This window comes from Protopterus annectens, chromosome 1.part2, assembly GCF_019279795.1.
Source record: "Protopterus annectens isolate FY-2018-M chromosome 1.part2, PAN1.0, whole genome shotgun sequence".
NCBI lineage: Eukaryota > Metazoa > Chordata > Ceratodontiformes > Protopteridae > Protopterus > Protopterus annectens.
This window is the reverse complement of record NC_056727.1, coordinates 1,164,510,412-1,164,537,918: the sequence shown is the minus strand read 5'-3', so window position 1 is coordinate 1,164,537,918 and position 27,507 is coordinate 1,164,510,412.

The following is a 27,507-nucleotide window of genomic DNA, read 5'->3' as shown; positions in this document are numbered from 1 at the left end:
GGTGCCAGGTGTTCTCGCCAGCTGAGGTGGAACAGGTGGGTCTGCTAGGACCGGCCTTCCCATACATTCTAAGTTTAGGAGGATTTAATGACAATATGGGTTGTTAAAAGTCAACAGCATTCCAAACTAGTTGTAAAAGCATGCAGTAGTATTCCCATTAACCCAACACACCAGAATTCCAACAGTTGAACAGCAAGCATAACACATGCATATATAAAACAACAGTGGACATTCCAACAACATGCAGGATTGATTGGTGGCAACAGGCCACCAAGATTGTGGTTTCTGAACAGGGCACTTGCATCAAAGTAAATGCAGATATTTTTGAACCAATAGGACATATGTCCCAACAAATGTTTTGAGATTAGACATACCCATTGACATGTGGAATTACATTGTTTATGCACATACAGTAGGGTGTAAAAAGATACCTCCATTAACAATTTATATGTGCTTACAGTTTACACTACATTCCTATTGACTGCAGGTATATATCCCCTACATGTATTATTACACTTGGCAATGTACGTTAAATTGTGAAATGAGTTTTGCTAGTTCTTTATATACCTGACCTGTATCTGTCATACAGACTGTCCAGGATGCAGATGTTACTGCTACGTATTTATATACTTTATTTATATTTATATATCTACATATCTGGATGTGTTCAGGTGACATTATCAATTATATTTTAAAAGCCCCCTACATTTCTAGCAGCACACTGACATTTCTGGGGAACACAATAACAAGCTACTCATGTGCCAGATACCTATACATGCCAGCCATTAACCAACTGTTGAGGACTGTATATATGCTTAACAGCTACTGGCACTCCCTTCTTCCACTTTATATGGGCCTACCCAAGTGTGGGTTGACAGCGCTTAATACAACAGTAATATTTCTATAATGCAAGAGTACAACAACATATCGAAGAAAGTGACACGGACACACTCCAGGAATTATACCTTTATTAATTACATTACACACTTTTATAGAGGCTCTCTCATTTATTTGATATTACAGTGCACGCAGAAGACTTATTCAAAACGTATTATACCTTTATTAATGGGTTACAACACTCTTTTTCATGCTGTCTCACTTATTTTATATAACAATACATGCAGAATAATTACTAACCTGCCTGGTGGCGCAGCCTTAGCAGCCTATCTGCATAGGCTTGCTGATTTGTAACACGGACACCTGCAGCTGTGCGGTAAATGAATTGATATTGAAACATATACCTATTCATAATATAGACTACAATAGCAATTCTTACATACTTCATTCCATGGTTACCTACTCAGTAGTGGGGCATTTTCCATCCCACGGGCCTCCTGTATCCACTGGATCAGTTGGTCCTGCTTCCGTCTCTTCAGGTCTGAGTAGTGGTGTTTGACCTGCTCACCAGTCCAAGGGACACATGTGGCACTGGTGAGATCATGTGCTAGACAGTTCCAGGCTTCCACTTTGTATTCAGTGCCCTGGAACTGGCCCTGCAGGAGTCTGTCATCATGATAATGGACGAGGAGCCAAACCATCACTTTTGACTCCTCAATGCCCCACTGTTGCACTTGAAAGTGAGCGCCCTCTCCAACACCAGTCATGCTGCCTGCAAACCAGTTATGGCAAGTATTCCCACCTATGGGGCTTAAATATGCCTCATTTCCAGCACTTATTTGTGATTGGCTGGTTTTGAAAATCTCAGCAGAAAGCACACCTGCTTAGCACTGGATAAACTTTCATGAATATGTATGTGTGTGTTGAAAGTGCATGCATATGAAAAGCTGTCATGGCTTAGTGGTTCAGTACTGTGATTATGGTACCCAGTATCCCAGGTTCAAAGCCTGTCATTGCTTTTTATTTTACTACTGGCCAGACCAGCTAGGAGGTGTGGCTGTGTTTAGTGACTTTGCTCAACTTTGCCCAATGTTGCTCTACGTTGCCCGATGTTGCACGACGTTGCCCAACGTTGCGCTAGTTAGAGCGGTGCGCAGCTACGCGCAACATGTTTTGTTTGAGCTAGTTGGCGCGATGCGCAGCTCCATGCAAAGCCATTGCACTAGTTAAAGCAGTGCTAAGCTATGAGAAATTATACTTAAATGTGCTTAATACTGGTAAACTTTGCTTAGCAGTGCTTCACATTGCTTAAGATACGTTACTTATGCATTCATCAGTATGCATAACTATTTCACCTTCTTATATATATATATATATATATATATATATATATATAAAAAATATCATTTACTACTACATAGGCCATTTCAATGCTTTCTGCTAATATTTAAAAGATAAATGTCAGGAATTATTTTTCTATACAGATTTCCTACAGAAAATAGAAAGGGGAGTGGTGGGACTCGAACCGGGAATGCCTCCTCTTTGTGCGAAGGCTCTACCACTAAGCTATTGCTATTTGGCTTAATTTGCATATACGTTTCTTATTATCCTCTTCGATGTCTAAACTGCTAACTGTAGCTAAGCAATGGGCAAACCTGCACAAACACATGCAAATACGGGCAGCTATATCGGGAATAATAAAAAAAAAAAAAGAAAGTTTTACATTTTAGAATAGTACAGGGGTTTAGAATGTGGGGGAGTGTAGTGTTGGGTATGTACACATTTGAGCAGACTCGCTCATGTCAGTTGACATTTGCAGATTGAGGGACTTGCAGGGGAGTGGATTTTTGGACTGCTCGGCAGTCCAACACTCCCCCTGCACTCGTGCACACTCCATGTTAGCCTTAGAGTTGAGTCAGCGTGCCCTCATGAATATGCATGGTGCGCTGACATCTTCCTTTTAGGCTGCAGTTTCCGTGTAAGACATATTTAGTCTTACACGGAGGATTAGTGAATTCCGGCCAGTGTTTTCCTCTAAGTTGCTAAGACTTCATCAGATGCAAACAATGAATGAATGAATAAACCATCTCATTATATAATCCATTATCTTAATTATCCACGTAATCCACCAATGAAAATACAGTCCATTGTCTCAATAAGGCATGTCATTGATCAACTTAATAAAGATAAATAAATGAGCAAATAAATAAACAAGAAAACACGTTAGTTGCATTTTCTCCCTGTACCTCTGAACCCACACATGACTCCCTGGCTGGGATTACACAATTGCGAAGTATGACGCTGTACTACATAATTCGCAATTAACTATTAAACCAGCTTTGGAATTCTATGATTGAGCCGACTATTTTCCTTCATCTGTGGTGCTTATTTTGCTTGGTTTTGGACACTTTTGAGTTTGTCACTAATTCTGATAATATTCCTCATTGCCTACTGAAGCCTCTCCCCCTTCACAGTTTTCACATTATGCCTGTCTTCATCCTTTGCAGTAGATTCTGAATCCCAAGCTAAATTGCTTTGCTGCACTGTCCTTCAGTCTTTCTCCCCCGATATACACCAATGAACTTAACACTAAGAATGAAAAATGACAGCTAAAGGCTGTTATAACCCATTATATTGTGTGAATTTAAAATGCAGCTAGCTTAATACAACAAAAGATAAGCACTTTCATCTCTTAAAATATTACGGATTGAGACTTCATCAGATAACTACTAAATCATGTGACTTGTTGCATACATTAAAATGTAAATCAGGTGATTTGAATTTGAATTTTTGAAGCCAAATGTTTTAAAAGGCCAGAACCTAAATGAAAATGGGCTCTTTTAGGCCCAGTGGACTTTCCCGGTAAACAAATGCAGTAAATAAATAAATAAATAAATAAATATAAATAAATACACTAATCTGTTTATATGCTCATTATGTAATATGATGAATTTTAGCCTGTCACTAGGCATTAATTTCAAATTTATTTTTGATTTGCGGTTTACTATCAAATGGTCGATTGCCACTCCATCGAACGTCGGATGGTCGACATCGGAAGGTCAGATATATCGAATGTCGAAGTCGAAATATCAATCTCGGAACGGTATTACCATGGGTTGAGGTAGGAGTACGTCGTTGTCGTACCTACGAACTGCTCCCCTACCTCGACCCATGGTGGAACCCATTTCGAGATTGGTTTCAATAAAACGGTTCGGCCTTCCGGTGTCAACCATCCGACGTTCGATGGAGTGGCAATCGACCATTTGATAGTAAACCTTGATTTGCTCTTAATTTCAATAAACTTTGGATAGATATTGATTTTTCCCCAGATACATAGGATGTCCAGCCTACTCCTTACCATCATGTCATCTATTTCCAAGTGGTTTCCTATAGGTGAACAATTCTTAGTTTAAGTTTGGCAGGCTGATTGGTTCTACATCCAACTTTCACTCAACAAAGCTATCCCAAGTAACCTAAGCTAGACTGATGGACACAGACTGGCAGCACATACTCTACTCCCACTGATACCATGGGTCCCTGGTGTAGGTTAGAACTCAGCCAATTTATCACCACCAAACACCTATAACAATTTGGCAACATTAATCATCATGATCACATCACCTAGAGTCAGGCATGAACTTTGTTTCACATAAATGGTGAATACTCTTCAGGGGCAAGTCCTGCCACCACATGTACTCTGCAATCTATTTTTTTCTGTCTTGAGGATACTCTGGACCACATGCCCAAAAGGGTTGATCTGTACAACTATTCCTCCTATAGTCACCATCTAGTCTGTGCTGTTGCCCACAACTCCATTCTTTGGTGAGTTTGAGATGGAAACACTTTCAGCATGTTTCTGAGAGGAAGGAGGAATCCCATAGAGACACAGGAAGAACATGCAATCTCTATAATGGCACTGGTCAGAGGTCAGGATTGAACCTTGTACCTTGTGCACGGGAGGTGAAGACCTTTACCATTATATCAACTGTCGATGACAATGCAAGTCTACTGACTAGTGACGTGTATGAATCACATACACCACAGTGGAAGTCTAAACACAACTGTGAGACTCCACCTATGCAAAGTCATTACATCATATGATTGTGCTGTAAACAATTTGCATGAGAAAAAAAGGGATAGGGAGGCTCCTCATGTTGTAATTGTGTACATTATAAATATGGTGGATGTTATTCGTGGATTACAGTATAAAGACACAGAATGCTTAGAGTCACTCACTGTGGGTTTTGAACACCTGACTATGTGATAACAGAAGCTACATGATATTGGAAAGAATGAATGCACCACTGTGGAAATCTCATAGCAGTTGTGAGATATTTGGGTAGTTGAATGCATTACATCATGTTATTGCTGCATGGGATATGTGTGCCTGTAATTTGTTTAAAAACTGTTGCAATATGTCTATTTGTCACACAACATTTGCCTGATGCTAGGTATACCCAAACACATGTGATATGTAATGCAGTTGTCACTGTGATGGTAGAGTGGCAATCCTGCTCAATGTGAAGATAACAACTGACTTGAACACATGCCTTATTAAGACAACAAAATGCAGAACACTGTCTCATTTCCACATGCCACAAGAGAAGGCTTAGTATTTCTCTTAGGAAAGTCAGAGTTCATCGAATGGCATTATCAGTAACAAATAAAACAAAACATTTCTCTGTGAAAAAATGGATAGAAGTTTGTGAAAGATGAATCCCCAGCTATACATTTACACAGCAGATAGCAGGATAAAAGCATAGTTTCCTACATGCACATTCATAGTCATATTGTCTCAACTGAATCTAAGGACCAGTGGCTGGATTTGAACTGACTACCTAAGATCACAAGCTAACAGACATTGCATGAATCTCATGCACTGCATTAGATGTTGTTTTACAGTTGTCACAGTGCACATTTAAATGGATGACATCACCTTCCTCCTGCCCTAGCCATTTAGGTCCCATTTCTGTTTCCTGCTCCCATTCTCCTTCCTCACTATTTATTTAAAAAAATATTAATAATTTCTTCTTTAAAACTGTACCATACTACTTGCTACAAGTCCAGCAAACAGTTGGTTTAGTTTATAAAGTGATTGCACAGACTGATATGACACTTATGTTTTAGTTAAAATAGTCTTTTAAACTGCAGCAAACTGCTTGCTACAAATTATGCTATGCCTGCACAGAACACTACAGTGCTCAGGTTTTAGCTTAAAAATGAGAGATTTTCTTTCATTTTACTTTTAAACTACATCAAACATTTGCTACAATTTATATCACATAGGTTTCACTGCAAATGCAATGCCGGCTTTTAAAATTAAGTATTGCATTATAGAGAGATGTGAATCAGTTGACTGCACCCCCCCCCAACATTTTGTGTCTGGGGCAGTTGGCCCTTTTGCCCCACCCTAGCTATGCTGCTGAGCACAGTATTAACAGCCAGTGCCACAGGATAAGTCATAATACAACTGTGATGCAGTGTAGTTTTAAAAGCAAGATATAATCATTGTGTTTCCAAAAGTGGGTTTTGTCTGAAGATACTGGAAATTTATAGGGTAACGTTCCCCCAGTGAAAATGTCTCCTAAGTCAAAGTATACATAAGGGGTGTTATCATGGAGTCAACTGCATGTGACAGTATACAAAGTCACACTAGTTAACCATTGCTTGATTTGAACCCTCTACCTAGCTAGTTACAGAACTTAGACAACACGGTATTAACTGCAAGTACCACAGGAGAAGTCTGCCTTTTACATACAATTCACTTATGAAAGCATGAACTCACCATTGTGTTGCAGAGAATATGTTTGTGGTAAAAATGGGATAAGTGGAGTCCCCTCTCACTGTAAATGTTTCTCTTCAGTGGAAGTAGATACAACCCATCTGTTTATGAAGCTATTATGTACTTGACTCTTGAGTGACAAACACACATTTATATTCAGAATAGTTAGATTTGAAACCCATACCTGTCTAGTTGCAGATCCTAGAGAACACAGTATTAACTGCAAGCTTCACAGGAAAGTCTGTTTTTTTTTAATGAGAGCATGCACTTAAGAAAGGATGACCTCAACAGTGAGGGAGTTCCAGAGTAGAGGTAGATACAGCATGTCTGTTGAGGAAGATACACATACTTGGCACTTAAGCAACACAGACACACACACACACACACACACACACACACACACACACACACACACACACACACACACACACACACACTTTCACCACTGTCAGATGTGAACCACCTAAATAGTTACATAATCTAGAAAACACAGTATGAATTGCAAGTGCCATAAGAGAAGTCTGACTTTAAAGATGTAAAAATCACATTAACACATCAGTGTTTTGAAGATCATCCAGTGTGCATTGCAGGTTCTGTGGCAAATGCATGTGTCTGGGCAGGTCATTGTAACAGATCTGTGTTTGTCCCATGTAATAACACACAGCTCTAATAACATATATACACATTTATGTACATTGCTACATGCATAATATGTGCATTGGGAAGAGGTTACTGTGAGTGACAGTATTGTGTTTCAATGACAATCACAATTATAGAACAGTGGATTGTCAAGCAAGCATTAATGACAGTTCATCCTGGGATGATTATATGCAAATAACAACCATTGATTGCATCACTGTCAGTTGTATTGGCTCATACCTGGACAATGTGCATTGACAATACAGACACTTCCAAAATATGACAGTGCACTGCAGTTTAACATTGATGGGGTATTAGAGATAAAGTTACACACCATTATAACAAAGTTGCAAGTGTAACCAATGGAGTACAGACATACATTAACAGACTGAATTAATTAAGCCAACATCACTGTGAAATCCAGATTCCTTGGTTTCAAAATTCCATTAACACATATAAAAGTTGTACAACCTACTCACATATTTCTTTGTGGTAATTTTTTTAAGTGTCTTCTTCTAGCTCACCACCTGCAAGCTCATTTGCATGGCTGATGGCAAAAAATTTGTACATACATAATCATATCTTTTGGTGTTGAACTTAGAATTGAAATTAGCAGCAGTCTAAGGTGCTCCATGCCAATCTTCACACAAATAGGTGTCATACACATGCAGCCATGTCTGAATCTGATGGAGTACAGAACAGATATGTGTCATATGTTTCATGTGTCACATTTATACATTTGTCATGACAGTATATTTATGATACTGGTGTATTATGAAACACGCGAGGGACCAATCATGTCATTGCTGCTGGAAACATGGATTATGGAAACAGTACTGCATCAAGGAGGTTTATATGGTGATACAGCAGGGTTGGAAAGAGGTGAACATTTGTAGACAAGGATACACATGCAGAGATACTAATAGATTAGTTTATGGTTCATTTCTGCATGCATTTGTGTTGTGTTGTGTTATCATGCACCTTCTGACCTATATAAATTTACAAAAGCAAATATATGGCATTTCCTAATACTTCTAATTGTCAGTGATTATCAAGACATTCTCAAAGGTAGGATGACAACAAACATTAAAATGACATCTGTACATCCTTTGAAACTCTATACACTTCAGATGTATTGTTGTGTACAATAAAATGTTTCTAATATGGATAAAGACAGTGTTAGAGAGTGGAAATATAATGACATAAGGAGGATACTGCTGTTTGACCACATCTGCAGCACACATGCACATACTATTAATATATGAAAACATTAAATAAATGAATGTCTTGTGTCTGGATTCAAACCATTAACAGTATAAAATATAAGTGTGCAGACAGGAGGATTATCTCAACTCAACTTACAGTAACTCAAAAATTCTTAGTTTTAACTGATATATTTACAGGGACACTAACAGCAGATTGAAGCAAGGTAAAATATAAGCATCAGCCTTCTTCACAGTAAGGACAAGTGTAAGCATATGACATCTATCAGGCTGATACATATGATACATAAACTGTCTCACAATAATACTATCAGTCTATATTTGCATAGCACAGCAAGGCTAAGCACATTTCTGTGACATAAACCATGCTAGTGATGTTGAAATTAAAATCTTCAGCTTTTGCCATAAGACTTGAAACAACATTTGCCATCACTCAATATTAGTGCACGATGCCAAGCTTTGAGCAAAAGCTGAGGACACTAAATGGGGAAGAGAGACTGGGAGACAAGGATAGAGACATAGGAAGGTATTTGTTTATGTTCAATTTCTCCACATGTTTGTATTGTTTTACTCTTTGGTTTCTCATCATAATAATTTGATCAAGATCTGGTGTTCAGCAAAATAGAGCCAACTAAGTAGATGAATGCTGCCTTGTACCAAAATATATACAAATAACCAATGTAGAACAAGGCAGATAAACACAGTTAAAAGGCAATAAAAGGTAATCATTATTAAAAGACAGGTTTTTGTGCAGGTACACAGCACTTCATCAGACCACAAAACAAAAATCATGTAGTAACCATTTAAATAACACAATCAATTAAGACCATAACTTAATTAACATAATTAATATTTTTCTAAAAATTGCAGTTTCAAGGAGTATATAATCGAGCATTTAGGATATATATACAGACAAGATTCTACTAGTGCTTTATATAAGCATGTTTGTGACAATCCTGGGCATATGATTGTCTTTATAATTTTACAGTTGATTGTGACTGATAAACAGGGAGGAGATTTGGGTAATAAACTTAAATTGCTGTGTCTAAATGGATTATTAGACTTACTGCATGCAGAGCACCAGGTTTGAATGGATGTATTCCTTTAAAACCTGTTTTAAAGGCAAGTCCTTTGAATCATTAATTATGTTAATTAAGTTATGATCTTAATTGATTGTGTTATTTAAATGGTTACTACATGATTTTTGTTTTGTGGTCTGATTAAGTACAGAGTACCTGCACAAAAACCTATCTTTTAATTAATTACTACCTTTTATTGCCTTTTAACTGTGTTGGTCTGCCTTGTTCTACATTGGTTATTTATATATATATATATATATATATATATATATATATATATATATATATATATATATATATATATATATATCAGTGTCTGGTGTTCTCAATAGGGTGAGAATGGAGTACAGCAGCGGGATAATAGTGTGTTAATAAAATGTGTAGCCAACACTTACACACAAAGGTGTTATACAAAACATTCAGTAGCACTTTGACATACAGCTGGATTTGCACCAGGACAATATTACAAAACAAATCTACAAACTTGACTATTATCTAACCCTACCACACAGGAACTCCTACTTCACAAAGTTCAAATATGACAAGATGTTGAAGCTATGGAGAATGTATGTATTAGTCATCATTGCACTCATGACAATTGTAAAACTACTTAACATATACAGTGCATACAGCAATATAATAAATATGAAACTGTAAATAGTGATGATACAAAAGTAGGAAGAAATAGAGAGATACAGATAGGTAAAGAGACAGACAATGTTTTATTTTTTGGACTATTTTTTAACATATTTGTTTTGTTTTACTGCTACGTTTTTCCTGATAATTAATCTGTCATGCTATGATCAATTAACTGTTTCCAATAGGGAGCAAGCAGGTGTCAAAAAGTAGAGGCATAATGAGGACATAAGCGGGATAATGTTGGGTTAATGAGATATGTAGACAACATCTACACACATAATAGAAATATAAATAAAACATTAAATATGACTTTTACATATTTCGGGATTAGATCCATTGATACCATGACAAAAGCATTTTACAGACATGTGAATTATGTCAAAACATCATACAGGAAATCATACTTAACAACCTTAATTTTACAGGTTTGAAGGAACACTTATGAAACAATGAGGTAAGAGAGAATGTAGGTATCAGGCTTTATCACAGCACTGACAACTTTAACATTACATAAAGTGTACTTTACAGCCAGCAGCATAATACATGATTTAATGCAGAACAAAGATGTGTTATCTTATAGCTGTGTCATGAGTTAGTCATTTACCTTGAAACCAGGAATTTTTGGGCAGCAGGCTTCCTAAAAATATTTGTGAATGGAACATTCTATATAGTGTCCATTCAACTCTTCAGCCTGTTGAAGAGAAGACTAACCTGGGTGTATGTAGTGCAGTGAGGCTAAGCACTGCAGCACGAAGGGCAAAAAAGTAACGTGGCCAAAGGCAAAATCTCCCAGCAATTTGCCATAAGCTGTGTACTTCCATTTCACTTAAGTTACAACTGCTGCTCAGTGCCAGAAACTGCCCGAACACTAATGAGACAGACTGATGACACAGAAGGTAGAAGAGGCACAGAAGAGGGGGAGTGGAAGGCAGTAATCAAGCAGTTTATGACAGAAGCAGGATAACGGGGACTCAAAACAATATGCAGATGACAACTACACATAAAATCCACATAAAACAGTCTAGTAAAAATAGTCAATAACAGTTTAGCAAATTCATGGCTTAGAATACTTGAAAGTATGAAAAAACAATGTATAGATCTGAGCATTATTTCAACACACCAGAACTCCTTCCTCATACAATTTAAATAACACAATTGAAGGGACAGAGACAACTTGCTGAAATAGAAGGGGTGAGGAGAAATATGGAGAGAGAAATACCAAGAGCTTTGTTTGTGGGACATTAAGGACCATCTTCATGGCATGTTACTCTTAGGTGTTTCCTCATTTTTAGCTTCTCATGCTCTGTACAATACAATGTTTGCTACAGGGAGCAAGAAGGGGTAGGAGAATAGAAACAGGATTAAGGCATGAGCAGGATGGGGGTGGGGGCAGGCTAATAAGTATCCCTGTTGGGGATGGAATGCTTTCGCAAATGCTTTCTTCCTGCACTATTCAAATGCTATGTTCATGAAATGTAAATGGGGATAAGTGCAGACATTTGGAATTAAACATATCATACAAATATAAAATGACATAAAACAATAACCTGACATACAGCTGAAATCGAATTCTTGACACTATGCAGAAACATCAGTCTACAGACAGGAGAATTATCTCAACACATCTCATAGGAACTCCTAGTTCATCTCACCCAGCAGCCTAAGAATTGTTAGAATAACCATTTCAAAGTGCTGCCTTTACTCTGCCTTTAACCTGTATTCCTATAGCATGGCAGATTTAATCAAATTCATGCAAAGGTAACCAGACTACTGCTGACTGTCAGCACTAGTGTGCAAAGCTAAGCTTCACGCAAATGCTAAGGACAAAAAGTGAAGGTTTTTTGATAGACCATGTCTGGCTATGTGTACTGTGTGTGATTCTATTTCTTCACCTGATTAAATGTGTTAAAAAAGGTTGTTAATACAGGCTTTACTATAAAAATCTCGCACCTGCAATGTGGGAGTGTTCATGTTTCTGACCCCAAATATCAGAAATCAAATAAGCGAGCAGGAACATGACCAAATGAGGTATTTAAATAAAGATGACATCTCAGAAATGTCGACTGGAAATATCACACTTTGTTCATGAACTAAGAACCCCCCACGTGGGGGGCTGTACCCCCACATCCCCTGCTACTTATATATACAAACTCTGAGACTGCACTACAGTGAGGGAAAGGGTACATTTCATGATCCCACTACAGTGCAATCTGCATTCAAAATGTTGAATCCACAACAGCGAATGCTAGTGTGCATTCACTATTGTGGCTTCAACATTTTTTTTCGATTATTGGAAATGTTAAAAGTAGCTGTTCGAGTTTTCCTATTTGCACATTGTCTGAACAGCATTTTGATAGTAAACCATTAAGACAGTGGAGAAAATGTTGGGAAGCAGAATGCAGGACACAGGTGAAAGAGTACAGGACATTGTAGTACAATGGTGAGAGAACAACATAGCTATTCACTTCTTCACAACATAAATGTGGAATTGTACACAGAATTTCATGAATTTAGAGAGTCACAACAACCCAGGGATGGGTGAAAACAAGACAATAATATTCTATACCCAACTGGACCAAATCAGTTGTGTCAGGATGAGACATAGGTGAAGTGGAGAGCTATGTATGGAATGTAACTGTTTTTTTTTTTTTTTGTGGGGGGGATGTTGAGGAATGTACTTAATGAGAGGATTATGTAGGTAGGGGAGATTAGGTAGCAGGCACAGACTGTACATAGATAGGAATGGTGATGGACACAAAAGGTTGGTAGACACTATGGCTAGGGATAGTTAGGGATATTGGAATTACACCCACTTACAGTTTGAAAACAGTGAAAATCTAGTCCTCATCCTTAGAGCTATCATTACTGCTTCCTGTGACAGTTGTCTGGATCAGTGTCAGATGTGGCATAAATTTGACAATATGACACAGAAACTTCTCAAACCTGTGCATTTAGACACTGAGGCTCCTCTCCTTTACATCCTCTATCAACCCTGTCAACTCTGGACTGGGGACACAATCCCCACATCCACTACTACTGCTGCCAGAGGGTACTGCTGCACCAGTAGCTGGGGCAGAGCTGTCTGACACAGGTGAAGAAGGAAGAACAGGTGTTGTGGGGAAAATGTTGACATGTTGTGACCCAGATGTGTTTGATCTTTGTTCTGCCTGGTGCTACTGCAGCCACCTGTGGAGGTATGGTGGGCTGAACTACAGTGGTCACTTTACCTCCCTGTGCTGATGATAATTTTTTTTTCAGCAGCAATGTATTAAAAACTAATATATACTAAAAAAGAGAGAGAGATTGGGTGGGGGAGACAAAAAACAGAGAATTAGATCAATAGCATGTCATATTATTTTATTATTTCAAAACATAAAAAATATGAGTGAGAAATAAATATGTACATCACTGCCACATCCAGATATTATCTGATTCCATTAATGTATCAAAGAAGCAATCACAATGCTATGATATGACAAACAGAAGTGTTTATTTGACTGTGCTATACTGGATATATGCTTTTAAAGTTAATAATTGCAACTGCAAACATTGAATTGTAAATGTCATGCAGTATTGCAGTTAGTTTTTTATAAATAATGTCATGTAGCCAAATGTAATGTCTGGCTCTGAGTATTAAACTTGCACACATTTAAGCAGAAGTACTCATTGCCTGACACAAGCAACATGAGCTAATGGAGCAGGCATGTTTACTTGCTATCAAAGTTAAGGTATGCCTGCTCAAGATGATATTGAGTGATGGACTAAAAAAACTACTCTGCCTTAATTAAGACCATGTTTTTCTGGGGGTGAGTTAGTTTCTCCTAATGCACCTCACTTTTTTTGCTATATTTTTTGCAGCTGTACAGGACAGAACAAACAAAAAGATATGAAAGCATAATGACTAACTGTCTTGGCTGGCTAATGTCATAAACTGTTGATGGGTCACTATACTTACACAACTGTGAGGCATTTGCAGTCTTAAATTCATTCTCTGATTGGCCCAGGAGAGGTCCTGTTTGGTCTTCTTCATGTCACTGTAATGGTGATTACATTGCTCTCCACTGCATGGAATGCCAGTTGCTCTGGATGCAGTCTTTGTTGGTTATTACAAGCCTTAGACTTATACTGAGACCTGGTATAATTGCCCTGCAGCAGCATCCAGCTGTAGTTCTTGATGGGGAGTGCCACAAAAATCGTGGGCTCCTCAACACCCCACATTTGTGCTCTAAACAGAACACCATCCCCACCTTCACCAGCCATGTCTGAAGAAGTCAGGCTAGAAATATGTGTCTGAACTGATGGGCAGTTCATATCGTATGTGTAACAGCTTGGCACAAAGACACATATCCTTACCAGTTACATTTGTCCAATTGAAAGCACAGCAATGGCTTGGCAGACACATTGGTAGTGATTACATCAAAAAGCACAGAAAGTGTGAAATATGGCAGTGAGATATGGCCATGTGTGGCGCACAACCTCTTGATATATGTTCCAGTGTTAAACTCTGAAATGCTTTTTGATATTTGTTATAACCATTGCTGATTGGGGAAAAATAGAATGACTTGACATATTCAGTTGTTGGGACTTACACACTAGTAAGATTAAATAATGCCACCTGGGAATCAAACCCATGAGAAAAAGAATAAAATGTTAAGCTTGTCTTATTAATTATCAGTGCCACAAGAGAGCTTATTTTTTAACATGTTCCCCAGGATTCAATAAAGTCCATGTAGGAATAGTATTATTCCTACACAGAGTGAATAGTGTCTGCATTTGCATAACTTTAACAGCAACACCTTACATATTAATTTGAAAGGGTCTGTGGACATGAACACTGAAGGAGTGCACAGGGCATGTTTCAGTCATGCTCTCAGATTCAATGCAGTCCCTGCACTCTGAAATGGCACTTTCTAAATTCTTTCAGTGTCTGCGGACACTGAAATTAGGAGTAGAAATGGGAAGCAATGCAGGGGGTGCATGACAGGTACTGTCACACACCCCCTGCATTGTTCTAAATGTTTTCAGTGTCCATGGACACTGAAAGCAGGAATAGAAATAGGAAGCAATGCAGGGCGTGTGTGACAGGTACTGTCACACACCCCCTGCATTGCAAAAGTGCCATACGGCACTTTGACCCTACGTCTTAACCTCTTAGAGCAAAAATCTGGGCAAAGCCTACAATGATGGGGAGGCATATCTCTCAACCTCTTAAAGCAAAAAATCTGGACAAATCCTAAAATGATGGGGTGGGGGACATACCTCTTAACCTTTTAGAGCAAAAGATCTGGACAAAGTGTAAAATGATGGGGGGGCATACCTCTCAATCTCTTAGAGCAAAAAATCTGGATTAAGCATAAAATGATGGGGGGCATACCTCTCAACCTCTTAAAGCAAAACATCTGGACAAAACCTAAAATGATGGGGGGACATACCTCTCAACCTCTTAGAGCAAAAAATCTGGGCAAAATGTAAAATGATGGGGTGATAAATAGGGACAGATTTTTAATATTGCCCTTACAAATGTAGAAAGTTTGTATTAACATAACATGTTCAGAAGGATTAGAAGTCTGAAACTCAAATGTATACCATTATGTAATGATTTCAATCCTGATATTGACCATACAGACTTGATAGAATGACAGATAGTGCATTACCAAATATGAATTACAATTATGACTTTAGATTTATGGAATCACAGCTGTTAAAGATTTTATTTTAACTCATGCAACATTTGATGAAAAGAAAGTTACACAGATATCTGCTTTTCTTGAATTGATCTTGGGCAATAATTTGTTCATGTTTTATGATCGATATTATTGGCAGAGAGATGGTGTAGCTGTGGGGACCCCCTGTGCCAACACCTATGCCATCTTAGTGTTGGCATAGTGGGAGGCTACCCTTGCTCTATCTAGTACTTCGCCATGGAAGGCAAGCTTGAAAATATACCATTGTTTTGTGGATGACATATTTATTTTATGGAGTGGTACAACTGAAGAATTATTGTTGTTTATTAGATATTTGGGAAACGGGCAGCCACGGTGGTGCAGTGGTTAGCATTGCCGCCTCACAGCTAGAGGTTCTCCAGTTCGATTCTCGGCTGGGGTGCCTTCTGTGCGGAGTCTGCATGTCCTCCCTGTGGTTGTGTGGGTTTCCACTGGGTGCTCCGGTTTCCTCCCACATCCCAAAGACATGCAGTAGGTGAATTGGACACTCTAAATTGGCCCTAGGTGTGAGTGTGTGCATGTGTGTGCCTTCTGTGGAAGATTGGGCGCCGGGCTGGCAACTCGACACCGTAAAACTCCACTGCCAATCATGAGCGGACAGATGATCCACTGTGGCGACCCCTATCCAGGAAAAAGCCATAAGAAGGAGAATTAGATATTTGGAACACAACAGATTTCTTACATTTCACTTTGAGCTATTCTGCTGAATCATTAGATTTTTTTTAGATGTGAAGATTTACAAAGATTTGACTGGCAAACTACAAACCAGAGCGTATAGGAAAAGTTGTTGGAGAAATAGCATGCTAATGTATGACAGCATGCACCCAAGGCACATTTTTGATAATGTAATGAGTGGCCAGGGGCTAAGAATTGTTAAACTATGCATTAAAGATAGTATATATGAAAGTGAGCCAGATAACATGCAGTCTATGTTTGCTAGTGGTGGTTATCCAACACAAAGAGTTAAGAGAACAATAGCTAGGACAAAAAATTAGAGAAGGGATAGAGGCAAGCCATGGTTTGAATGTAACCTTACTATGGGCAATTCTGACAATGGGACTGTTGTTAATGAACAGAAGCTAAGATATAACCCGTTTGTGAGAATAAATTTACATTATAATAGTGATATTGATGCCGTATCCCAGGTAATAAAAAATTACTGGAAGATTTTGCATACTGATGACAAGCTAAAAGCACTAGTAGGTCTTCACCCAGGATTTACTTATACCAACAGCCAAAACCTGAAGCAGATTTTATGCAAGAACATACTTCCCAACAAGTCCACAACATTTAGGAAGATGTTGGTAACTTTTAAATGTAAGAAATGCAAGGCATGTCAATATAATAAAGAAAACATCTTTGTACACCCTGTGTCAGGTAGGGAATATATATCTAGACTACATGCAGATTGTAGAACTAAAAATGTGGTGTGTTTAGCTGAGTGCATATCATGCCAAGCATTCTATGTTGGGAAGACTAACAGAATTTTAAAACAATGTATATTGCAACATATGAGTGACATCAGATTATGTTTCAGAAGTAATGCTCTATATCAGCATATTGAAATAAAGAGCATATATTTCAGTTTATGGTGTTATACATTCAACAAGTGAGTATGGGGGTGGGTGACATTGTACATAGTACTGAATTAGCTGAGTTAAGATGAATAGCTGAATTGCAAGCTAACCATACACCTGGGTTAAATGTGCGTATGCCTTTAAAACACTTATTGAAGGGGCATAGGTTCTGCTATTGATTCTAATTGGCTGCTATCTGTTTAAATATGGTTGATTTTAACCTTTTTTAGATCATTTGAAGAACTAATGCTCAAAACCACTTATCTGTTTGTTAAATAAAGTTTTAACCAGTCATGGTGGCTCCAGTGGGTTTTCTTTTTATCCATTACCAAATATGAAGTATAATTAGTATTAATACAAGTAAATAAAGTGCTGGTATTATTTTTTTTCCATTCTAAGTTAGGTTTAAGCATAGCTGAGCAGGCCATGTTGTGGCCCTCTGCTCAGAATTGCTTAAACATCTCATAGGAGCTAAATACAAATGTATAGCTCAAACTGTCAGTGGCAAGATAGTGTAATGGTTAGAGTCCTGGCTTTGCATGCAGCAGTTAATGGTTTGAATACCAAAACCAGCCCTTTATTTTTACATGGGAAAGCATTGCTAAAATTAGATTTTTATTTTAAATTATGTAGTAATTGATATTTGTTAACCAGGGAAGTGTAGCTGGTTCAAAATGGAAGTGTCAGTGCATATAACATGTGAAATCATCCATGTATACACAAGTGTCTCATACAGTATAGTCACACCTCAAGGTAATTTAATGAAAGCACATAGGGGGACATCATATAAAGTAAATCATATACACTGAATAATATGTCAGTAATGATTCATTAATTTACAATTCTGATATTTTTTCTTAAATGAAAACTGAGCAATGCTAAGCAGTGATCAACTCTGCTCAGCCAGTTTGAGCATTGCTTAGACATTAATTTTAAGCAGCAGTCAGCTCAGCTAAGTAGATTTGCACACTGCTAACCACTGCTCAGCATTTTCCCCATTAAGCACCACTCAACTCAGCTTAGCAGATTTGCGCACCGCTAAGCTGTCCTCAACATTTTCAAAATGGTCCAGTGATGGCAAATGGTGGGAATATGGCCTTATTTAAACTGCACAGGTGGGAATACAGCCAGAACCTGTTGTAGTTTGATCTGTGCAGGAACCGTGTCTGGCGTTGGAGAGGGAGCACACTTTCAGGTGCAGCGCTGGGACATTCTGGAGTCCAGGGTCATGGCTGGACTCCTCTTTGAACACCATGATGACAGACTGCTGCAGGGCTAGTACCAGGGCTCACAGTACAAAGCGGATGTCTGGGACCATCTTGCATGTGATCTCACCAGTGCTACTGGAATCCGCTGAACTGGTGAGCAATTATGGCATCATTATGCTGACCTAAGGTGTAGGAAGGGGGAGCTCTTGGCCCATGGATCCAAGATGCTCAGGCACACAATGCTTTAGTAGTTTGTATGTATTCCATCCATAGCTGTACCAAATTCTAGCCTGAGTATATGATAGACAGGTGTGCATCATGTTTGTTTTCCCCCTACAGCTGCAGCATAGAGGGCTAGAAATGTGGAGGCTCATGCTGGCAGACTGTCAAGGCTGCACCGACAGGCTGGTGACTACAGATCTATCTTGCAGTATATAGTGCAATAAATAAGAAGGAGTATATTGTTTACTGCCAATAGGTATAGTGTGTTATGTGTCTACTGAATAAATAAAGTTTGCCAGACTAATATTGATCTACAGGATATGCAGTAGTAAAACCCTCTGTCATATTTCTAAAATAAAGACTTATACCACAAACTGTTGTGTTCACTGTGAAGGCTGCAAGCCTAGACAGATAGAATTTTATAGATAATTCTGTGTCATCTGTAAATATTAATGCGAACCACAGGTTTGTTGTCTTAAATGGAAAAAAAAAAACTGCTGTTAGATGTGGAACTGCAAAAAAATGCAACAACAGTGCTCTCTGCTGACCACATAAAACATGTTGTGACCCTTTGATCTCAAGTCGGCTCCAGCCTGTCTAGATGAAGACATTCTTTCTGTTGTTTTAACCAAGAGTTAAATTGCTAGATTTAAACATGCAAATGTATTTTTATTGATCTCCTTCCTGACCAGCTGCAAGATAACACAAGGAGATGTTAAGAATGTAAATGTAGTTTCTGTTAGCCTGGGAACCCAGGGAAGTGTGAAGAATGATATAATGGGAACCAGGAATGCGATTTCAAAAACAGAGAGAATCAGAGAGCTTTAAGCATTTTTGTCTTGACTATCCAACTCATCAGCACTGTCTTGCTCTATAAGTAAGTTTATCTTAGATTTGTGTTTTTTCTTAGAAATAGCTAGAAACTAGAAAGATTAGTCTAAGTGTTTTTCTGTGATGTCAGAACTGTACTACCAAATTATTTTAAGTATTTCTCTGTGATCTCTGAACTCTTGACTAGCACTGTGTAGGAAGAAGTATTGTCTTGTGTTTTATTATTTATTATTAAATATTTTAAAACCTTTCAACCATGGCTGTTTTGTGCAGAGATAAGTTAAGCTCTAAGAGTGCATTGCATGTGTATAGGGATCCTGTAACAAGTCACTCTAATAAGCCTTGACTGTTTAGTTATACTACCAATTGGATAATAATATTGCACAGTAATAATTGGACACCCTTTTAAGGGCCTTTGAGTAGCTGATAAATATTAGCTGCGTGGTGGCAGTGATTTCTTCCGTATAGTCTGGGTAAAAGGGGCACAGCTGGAGAACCTGTGCCAGCCTTCCCCAGAAGTGGCTGTGTTATTGTACAAACTCTTATCTCAAAGTGTGTGTGTGTGTGTGTGTGTGTGTGTGTGTGTGTGTGTGTGTGTGTGTGTGTGCCAGCTGCTTAGGCAGGGACATGAAGCACTGGTTGGACAGAGACGGTGCTGGAGATTTTAGCTTGCCCAGCTGGCCGAGATCTGGACCCTGTAGCTGTTTCAGTGGAGAGTCTTATTGGGGACCTGGAGAGTGAGGGAGCGACCAGCCCCGGACTGACTGTGATCTCTGTGTGCTCTTAAGGGAAATTGCACTTTACTGTGTGTATTTGTTATCCTTTCCTCCTATATGAGATGCCCCTCGCTGGTGTTAGTGGTGAGGATTGTGGTTCCTTGATTGTTGGGCCAGGGCATGGGCATCACATTCACTCTGGTATGTTGCTGTAGAAATAGAATGTGTACAAGTTCTTCACAGCAAATATGGCTCTGAGAGCAGGAATCAACTGAGGTTGTTCTGAGAACCAGCTATTACGCAAAACAGTAGATTGTGGAGCTGTAAATCAAGATATGAATGAGATATGAAATGTGTTATGCACTAAGATCTGAACCCTGAATAGTAATGTGTAATGTATTATAGTGTGTCCCCTGCAGCATTACCTTTGCTTTCCAGATTGTATTATTTCAAAGGATTAATACACAGTACATTAACTATCTGCCATGCATGAATCTCAGGATTACAAGGTCAGACTGTCTAACCCACAAAATATTAGGCAGAAATCAGTCAAACAAGAGGCAGCAGTTCCCCAGTAGCTCAATGTGATGAGAAATCGCATTGTTGATCATTTTAGCACACCCAGGCATGGTTTGAATCCAGACAGTGGTACTCAGATGTGTGCATATACACACTCAAGAAATCTTGAATATTTGTAGAAACAGTCAGATAGTGTAAAGAAAAATTTTCTCCACAGGTCTTATAGGTAAAGAAATGTTTGTAGTAGCTGTATGAAGGGTATACTAATACACCATGTACAACTGTTCCACTGTCCAAACCCATGCCTGCAAATGACAACAGGATAGGTACATACACCATGCACTCTTCCCAATACATGTTTCTCAAGTGTCATGCTGTCATGGCTAGTGATCACTGCTGCCAATAACCTTGGACACAGATAGGAATCCAGGTGCAGTATGCCAGTAGCAGACTTACACAACATCAGTACAGGGTATCCCTTCTTTGTCAGATATGTAACCCTGACATGTAAAAGCCCACTCTAGCAATGTACCCATACTTGTCTCAGTTTGCCCACTGCCATTACAGGTTGACAGCTTAATAGGTATGTATGTGTTCCAGAAGCTGTAGGCCATAGGTAGATGTAAAGTGAGGGCAGATCTGTAGACTATTGAGCAGTACTGTTGTCAAAAATAGACACCTATACAGTTGTTAATGATATTTTTCTCTCCACCCACTCCTCATCTGCATCAATAATTATTATTCATATACTACGGGTATGTTTTTCTCAAAATTTATTGTTGGGACTTGTGTTCTATTATTGTTCATATATTTAATTGGTTGCGCATTAACATACCTTGTTCAAACACCATTGTTGGTGGACTGTTGCTGTCAATGTAACTGGCATGCTGTTACAATGCTTACTGTTGTTCCATTTATGCATGTGTTCCATTTGCTATGCAACTGTTTCAAATCTGTTGTTTTGGGTTAATTGGAACACCCACACATGCTGTTATAACTAATTATGAAATGTTTTGTTCATGACTAACCAATATATTTTGGAAAACCTCAACACCCTAGCACTTTTCAGAAGGAAGATCCCAGTGGATCCACCTGTCCTGCCTCATCTGGCCATGGCACCAGACCCAGCACGTTTGGGACCTAACCTGGAACTTCTTCCTCTACTGGTCCTGCACCACATTCAGGCAGAAGCACCTCAGGAGATGGGGCCAATCCCTCCCAGGCTCAGCTGCAGACAGGAGCCCGTCACTTGCCGCAAGTTCCGAGGTATGATGCGCAGAGTTATCCTCTCTGAGTTGGATGGACAGCTGAGCCAGATGGATGGCCCCCTGGTGCACCTGGAGGGACAAGCTGTCCTTGTTGTTCAGCCTCCAGCACAGCAACCTTCGGGGCTGTGAAGGTGCAGTGGTGACTGCCCATAGGTGAAGACTTTAGTCCCACTGTATCCATTTAAGGGCTCATGGGCCTCTGATTCCCAACTGTGTGACTTGTCTGTCTGTGAATGCAACCTATCCTACCGTACCTACCTCTCCAAACATACCTATAGCCTTTTCCCAACATCCCACTCTCACCTTAATAAAAAATGGCATCTGTCCTGCAAAAAAATCATTGCCCCATCCATTGCTCTGCATTTCACCCCATGTCCAGTCATGTAAATAAATCTACACTTAAATTATTCTACAAATATATGTTGCCAACACCCCTCCCTGTGGGGTATGAGGCTGTAAATTCCAAATTTCCCACATCAGTCACAGCTGTTGCTGCCGAAGTAATGTAGAGATATGGTCCTTTCCTACATCTGTTCTGCACATCCCTATTTGCTTTTCCTAATGTTTTACCACCCTCCTTGCCCCCATTTCATCACTTTTCTATCAACTTTTTTTTCTTTTCTTTATTTAAAATTAGCACAGGTTTAAGCAGGAATATGCGCCACTAAGCAAAGCTAAGGGCACTTACGTATCTATTAGCATCACTTAGCTTCATGTAAAACCTTGCAAACCCACTTAGAACTGCTTAAAAGTGCTTTAATCACTCTGTCTCAATCAGCCATTGTTCTGTGAAGCAACAAAATAATCAACCCTCCAAGTGTTGCACCCTGGACCCTATGCACTACAATCACAGCAATGTACCACTACACCATCAGAGCTGTGGGAATTTGTAATGCTTTTACAAACATATCATGCATTATGGTCATTTAACATTAGTGAAAAAAAAGTCATCACTGCCAACTCTTGGCCCCAGGACCCTGCAGACTGCAAACACAGCAACATACTGCTACACAATCTGAGCTGTGGGAATTTGCAATACTTTTACAAACATATCATGCATTACAGTTGTTTAACATAAGGGGAAAATGCACATCCCTGGTAAGAATTAAACCCAGGATCCTGTACATTCTAGTCATAGCAGCTACCACTACTCCACATGACCTGAGAGAGCAGGGAATGCTTCAGTAAATATATCATGCAGGGTGGTCATCCAACATTAGGGAAACACCTGTGGACTTACTAATGTTTGATATATATATATATATATATATATATATATATATATATATATATATATATGTATATGTATATATATACATATATATATATATATATATATATATGGTTTCACTCCAGAATCCTGAAATATCACAGTCCTGAACTTCATAATCCTGAAACCCAAAATGCTGAAAACTCAAAATCCTGAATCCCAAAACACTGAAAACACATAGGATACATACACTGACTATAGACAACACAAACCATATTACATTCCACCAAATATAAGCAGGGGGAAAGCCCCCCTGCAACCCCCATGTGGGGATGAGCCCCCCAAACTCCCAGCTACTTAAATATATCAACCCCATGATTGCACTTCACTACACTGTCATGGGTTATGTTGTAGTATATTAAGTTAAAAGGGAACATTACTACAGGCAGTCACGGAACATGGGATGGTATGTTTGTCATTTTCTTCTATGGAGAGCAGTCTTGGAGTTCATATATTTAATTAGCAGTGGGTGAGGGGGTGCGCCCATACTTGGTGAAAAGTGCTATCCTTTGTCTTGTATGCGTTTTTGTGTATCCTTGTACTGGAATATTGTCATTCTTTGTCATTCTTTGTGTCCTGTATATTTTCAGTATTTTGAGATTCAGGATTTTGAGGTGTCAGGATTTTGAAATTTTAGGATTTTGGGCTTCAGCGTTATGAAGTTCAGGATTGTGATATTTCATGATTCTGAAGTGAAACTATATATATATATATATATATATATATATATATATATATATATATATATACATACACACACATACACACACACACATATGTATATATTTAGATATAGATATGTGGGACACTGTTGTATTATTGAAAACACAATCCAGCGAACTGTGTTTCCAATAATACACTTTAGTGAAAGTGCATATTATCGACTATGCACTTTTGCTAAAGAAATCAAAATGAAAAAAAAGTAAAAAAAAAAAAAGGTTAAACAGTGTTATGCAGGGGGGGGCAAGCCCCACAGCACTCCCCATGTGGGGGGCTGCATCCCCCACACCCCCCTACTTTATTATTCTCACTCAGAGATCACACTACAGTGAGGAAAAAGGAATATTCCCTTATCTCCACTGTAGCACATTGTCAGCGATAGCTTTGTTTGTTGTAAATCAATACTATACTTTGATTTACAACTAACGGTGCATGCAAACTGCATGCCTTCTTTAATTTCCCACTCCCCATTTAGAGAAAGTGCATTTTCTATAAAATGCACTTTCGCTAAATTGCCTCCGCCGAAACACGGTTTCGATAAACCGTGTTTCGACATTCTAACAGTGACCCATATATATATATATATATATATATATATATATGTGTGTGTGTGTGTGTGTGTGTGTGTGTGTGTGTGTGTGTGTGTGTGTGTATGTGTGTGTGGTTTCCCTACAGAATCCTGAAATATATATATATATATATATATATATATATATATATATATATATATATATATATGTATATCCATACATATATTCAACCTTTTAGTGCAAGACATCTGCACAAAGCCTGACAGGGTGGGGGATAAAGGCTAAACAATAGGAACATATTTGAAATATGTATGTTTTAAGCTTAGAAGGTTGCTACAGTATCACAATTTGTTTTAACATACATTTTCTGATAGATTGCAGGTCTGAAACACAAATGATTGTCATCATTTAGTGATGTCAGTGCTCACATCCCAGTGATTTGTCAGAAATCCACAACAGTTATGGGGAACAGACCAAAAATATGAGCCACACATCTGGACAGTCTATAGAAATCTGGACAGTGGAGATGTATGACTGCAGTCATGTAACATAAGGGGAAAAGACACTGACAGCTGCCAGCCATTTCACCCAGCACTTTCTGAACTACAGTTAGACCAACACAACACTTCCCCAAATCAGCTCTGGGAAATTACTCATGAATATGCAAATATATTATGCACTACAGGGATGTAACTGTAGGGAAAAACATACATTGGTGAGAAATCGTCTACCCACAACCATTTGCACCGCAGTCACAGCAACATGCCAGTAAGCCAACTGAGAGTATAATGACTGTTTGAACAGACATACCCTGATTGCCAGTCACACACTATTCCTACATATACTGCCCCAAGTCACAGTGTTCTTTGAATCCTGAGGTGTTACGTGACATTTCTCAGTTTGCTCTGCAAACATATACCACTGATAGACCACCAGCAACTGTAGAAGCATGCACCATCAGATAGAAAAGGATCTATGACACTCACATCTGCCCCTCTCACTACTCAGCCCAACAAACATTTACACACTACACTGCTACACAATCTTGACAGTCTGTTAACAATGGCCAGACATACACAACTCTCAACTATACAGATTTCCACAGAATGTCCAGTGTGTTGGACCATGTTTATGGCCACTGCCTCATAACATTTCTGGGATTCTGCTAAATCACTGGGATGATATTAGTGGTGAAGTTACTAAATAATTATATACCATACCTATGAACCTCTTACTGTAAGACATCTGGACAAAGCCTGACATAATTGGGGGACAGAGGGCCAAAAATAGGGACATATATTAAATAATGATGTTATAAACTGAAAAAAAGTTGCTGGTGTTAGAGGGTTTGTTGTAACATAACTTTTCTGAAGGATATGAAGCTGAAACACAAATGGATGTTATAATTTGGTGACTTCAGTGCTCACATGATCCTACTGATTTGTCAAAAACAGAAATTGTCTGAAGAACAGACCAAACATAAGAGGCAAACTTCTGGATATTCTGGGGAAATATGGACAGTTGAGAGTTATGTTACATATATATATATATATATATATATATATATATATATATATATATATATATATATATATATATATATATATATATGTATATATATATATATATATATATATATATATATATATATATCTCACTGTCAGACTTCAAATTATGCAGAAAATGCATATCTAGACAAACCCTGTTAATCTAGCAATATTTTAACTGTATAACAGCAATACTTACAACCTGTTGGGCTTTCTCCACATTTCTTGTTCTAAGAGGTATTTCCACCTACCTTCTCTGAAGCTGTAGCTCCCATACTCCCATAATGTCCTCCTCACAGGGAAGGAAAAAGGGCAAGGCTTACATGAAGGACTTAATTATGTGACTGTGTTGCTATGACATTGGCTAATGGAAAGACAACACAGCTGTTCTGGATGTAATTAGCAAATGGGAGACACGAATTGGTGCACAGGTCATCACCTGCTCATGAGCATTACCTACAAAAGTGCACCTGGAGGGACAGGCTGTCCCTGTTGTTCAGCCCGCAGCATAGTAACCTGTGTGTGTGTGTGTGTGTGTGTGTGTGTGTGTGTGTGTGTGTGTGTGTGTGTGTGTGTGTGTGTGTGTGTGTGCTAACAGAGTAGAGCCTTACAGCAGTTCCAACAATGTGGCATCTATGATTGCCTGGCGTGCAAGAGTGAGGTAACTCTTGAGAGGTATGTATGACACGGGGTAGAGGGTTGGCCTCATAGCCTATAGGTGTACAGTAAATGTCTGATGGGCTGCTATGGCCTGGTATGGAACTTCTGTGATGTCCCCAGCTGCTACATGTGCCATCTGATGTGAATGATGAATGGAGGATTATGTACATTAATGGTTCTCACTGAGGGAGCATGAAACATCAGGCTCAGGAGTGCAATGCATGCTGTACTGCTAGTAAGGTGACACTACCCACACACATATTGTGCTGATAGATGGCAGGGGTGTGATGTGGATGTTAATGGTGGATAGTGCTAGCAGACATGGATGTGCAGGATCTGTACATAATGGTGCCTAATGTATGAGGTCCTGTGATGTGTTTCCCTGTTCATGTCTTTCAGGTACAATGCCACAACAGTGATTACCACCCATTTCAGAAGCTGAGACTGCAGCAATAGTAGATGACTTAAGACTGCACCACACAGTGCTGTTCAGCAGGAGCAGGCAGCAGCAGGAATG